This window comes from Scyliorhinus canicula, unplaced genomic scaffold (genome assembly GCF_902713615.1).
Source record: "Scyliorhinus canicula unplaced genomic scaffold, sScyCan1.1, whole genome shotgun sequence".
Lineage (NCBI taxonomy): Eukaryota > Metazoa > Chordata > Chondrichthyes > Carcharhiniformes > Scyliorhinidae > Scyliorhinus > Scyliorhinus canicula.
In genome coordinates, this window is record NW_024055654.1 from 2,331,817 (window position 1) to 2,335,532 (window position 3,716).

Sequence of the window (3,716 nt, forward strand, 5' to 3'; positions counted from 1 at the left end):
TTTCACTGCAGTGAATGATGTGATACTTTTTTGAGGCTGTGTAACTGGTTAAAACTCTCTCCAGTCAGTGAACTGAAAACTCTCATTGGGGGTGGGTCTCGGTGCTTTTGGAGTCACCCTGCTGAAATAGAACAAACACTTCTTCCAAATTCAAAGACCGAAGATATTGAGCTCTTAATGAATTGAGTGATTTTGATGTGATGTTTGGTTTTGAGTTTTCTGTCAGCCAATTCTCCACCAAATATCCTGTAAAAGTTTACAAAAGCCATCAGTCAGTCTAGAATAGAAATTCTGAACAGAATATTCTCGTTTCCCTGGAACATTTTCCGCTCTCTTGTCCCCCCAAAGCTGTAAATCCCCGTCCCACACACTCTCCCTCCTCCCTGGGCTGAAATGCAAACCCATCTCACCATCTGCACCATTTCTTTCCTCCACTCCCAGTTTTCTCCCTCCCTCTCCTCTGCCTGGGTTCAGTTCTCCAGCTCCTGTCTGCAGACTGACAATGAAACCAATGGGTCTTATTGGGGGGTTTGGGTTCTCACCATTGTCCCCGCTCGCGGCGGCTCTCATTCAGCCTCTGGGAGCCGCACTCACTCTCACTGCGGCTGCGCTCAGCCCAGAGCAGCACTGCGCATGCTCCGCACAGAGAGGCGACGTCCAGGGGGCGGGACATTCTCCCGTCTGCGCGTTCTGGCTCCTGTGATGGAGATAGGGCGTATTCATCCGCGCCTGGCATTACGGGTACCATTACCCGCCATTATTCTATTACGTTCCTCCGGGTGATAAATTGGTTCCGACAATTTTGATACAGTTCGGTGTTTGTCCCGAATGTGGCTGCTGCATCGGTGTTTTTCTCTCTGATCGGCCCCTGTCATCTGTTTAGGGAGCGATATGCAGCAGTGCGCCTGCGCGGCCGCCATCGTTCTCAGCGGAAATGTGCATCAGGGCGCATGCGTGGGCATCCAGGAACCGGAAGTCGGAAGAGAAAATCTTGTGAATTTCTCTCCTGGACTGAGAGTGAAATTCCTTTGGAAACTCCTTTAGAAAAAGGAGGATTTGCTAACGGGAACTTCAAACCAAACATCACATCATCCTCTGACTGAGTTACTCGATTCATCAGGACCTGAATATCATTGGGAGGTAAAATGGTTTGCCTGTTCTGTCTGAGGACAAAGGTTTCAGATATCAGAGTGATTGGGAAACTTTTAATGACCATTCCAGGTTAAATTTGAGACTAATTACACCGATCACCGATTGGGGAAGTTAAATAATTTACTGTTGTACTCTTATGTATGCAGGTAAATTTTAAAATTACTGCATCAGCATACTTGGTAGTTAAATTGGGCAAACTGCTGACCTTGTTAGTAGTGAGAGTTACTATCCCGGATTTTATCAAAGTTTGTTGTTCCTGTTGCATTTCATTCAGCTCATCGTGGCTGCAAAGTAGTTATTCAGCCGAAACTCAATTTGCAGATTGTTGTCTGAAGTTTTTTAAGTTACATCAATTCAACTGTCTATCTGAATACTTTTAAAATATTATGAGGGTTTCTGCCATCATTTCAGGCAGCATGTCACAGATCCTCACCACCCTCCTAGTCCTTTCCTAAATCTCTGCTCCCTTTTATATGTATCCCTCAATTAAAGGATCTTCCTATCCAATCTATTTGGATCCCTCAGAATTTAAAAAATATATAAATTTATATATTTTTTCCACTTTGGCGGCAATTTAATTTTGCCAAGCCACCTAACCTGCACATATTTGAGTTGTGGGGGTGAAACCCACACAGAAAATGGGAGAATGTGCAAACTCCTTACAGACTGTGACCCAGGGCCAGGATAGAACCCGGGTCCCCAGCACGCAGGCACACAACCACTGTGCCACCATGAACCTCCAGAATTTTATACATTTAGAATAATCTTTACTATTGTCACTAGTAGACTTATATTAACACTGCAATGAAGTTACTGTGAAAATCCCCGTAACCACACTCGGGGACCTATTCGGGTACACAGAGGGAGGATTCAGAATGTCCAATTTACCTAACAAGCATGTCTTTTGGGACTTGTGGGAGGAAACCCATACAGACACTGGGAGAACGTGAAGACTCTGCGCAGACAGTGTCCCAAGTGGGAATTAAACCCTGGGACCCTGGCGCTGTGAAGCAACAGTGCTAACCACTGTGCTAATCACTGTGGTACCATGCCACCAATAAAACAGTTCGGCTCAATGTTCTCACATTAAAGAAGCTGAAGCGCCCAATGTGGGTCTTGAACCCACGGCCCTGGGATTAAGACTCCCATGCTCTACCTACTGAGCTAGCCGGGCTGCTTGCCATAATTTCATTTTGGTCTCCCCTCAGTCTTCTGTTCCAAAGAAAACAGCCCCAGTTTATCCAAACTTTCTCTGAGCAAACATTTTCAATTTCTGGTCAATGTTCTTAAATCTCCTCTGTACTCTCTGTGTGCAACCTTCCTGTGCACAGGAATCTAGCTCTGGCCTAACTAGTCCTGTCCTGCCATTTATCATGTAATCCTTTGCATTGTTTTCCCTCTAGCTTTCTTCCTCATTCCTCAAGAGTTCAATCATTTTTGTGTCACAGGAAAACTTCTTCCTCATGTTCCTACATATAGTTTCAAATCAATGATGTAAACCAGGAGTGAAGGGACCAGTACTGATTACTTTGAAACCGGCACTGGAAACAGCCCATTGATTTTCTCTATTCTTTATGGGATGCGACTGTCACGGGCAAACCAGCACGGTTGCCCATTCCTAATTGTCCTTAAACTGAGTGGCTTGCGAGGCAATTCAGAATGAACCACATTTCAGTGAGTTGGCCAGATCAGGTAACGCCGATGCAGACTCGATGGGCCGAGGAGTGGTTTCCTTCTGCACTGTAGATTCTATGATTAATTCCGACCTTGGGTCACTGTCTCTGTGGAGTTTTCCTGCGTCTGTGTAGATTTCCTTTCCGGGTGCTCTGGTTTCCTCCCACAGTCCAAAAATGTGCAGATTAAATGGATTGGCTGTGCTAAATTGTCCCTGGGAGGTGTTATGGGGAGAGGGTGGGGAATTCGCCACGGGAGGATGCTCTTTCAGAGGGTTGCTACAGACTCGATGGGCCGAATGGCCTCCTTCTGCACTGAGGGAATTCTATGATTCTACATTGGATGCAATGATGTGTTGACTCACACACTGCAGCCTGACTCTTATTATGGGAACAGACACTGTCTTTGTTACTCTCAAAGTGAGTGAATCCTTTGCTGTTTCTCCTCTGGGCCCCATCTCCACTATTATTGTCTGATTGTCCCACTGAGACTCTCACTGTTATTATTGGACAATCAGCGAGTCAGCCTGAGCCTGTGGCCGCTCTCACCGTCTGTAACCATAACAATGTCCGGGTGATTGATGGCAGCTCCGGACCAATAGGAAGTGGAGGGGCGGGTCTGGAGAACCGACAGAGAGCAGCTGGTCCTCCAACCAATCGGAGTGAATGAGGGCGGGGCCCCTTCTAACCCCCTGTAAAAGGAGTTTACAAAAGCCATCACTGTCAGTCCAGGATAGAAATTCTGAACAGACAATTCCAGTTTCTCTGGAACATTTTTCCCTCTCTTATTCTCCCAAAGCTGTAAATCCCCGTCCCACACACACTCCCTCCTCCCTGGGCTGAAATCCAAACCCATCTCACCATTTCTTTTTTTTTTAAATTTGGATTACG

The 3,716-nt window shown here is 46.1% G+C and overlaps 1 non-coding gene across 1 annotated transcript; it reads right to left on the bottom strand.

The window, feature by feature from the left end:
• Positions 1-2,253: 2,253 nt before the first annotated feature.
• On the bottom strand, positions 2,254-2,326 carry trnak-cuu. The gene has a single exon. It is a non-coding gene; the product is annotated as a tRNA-Lys (tRNA).
• Between the last annotated feature and the right edge of the window lie 1,390 nt (positions 2,327-3,716).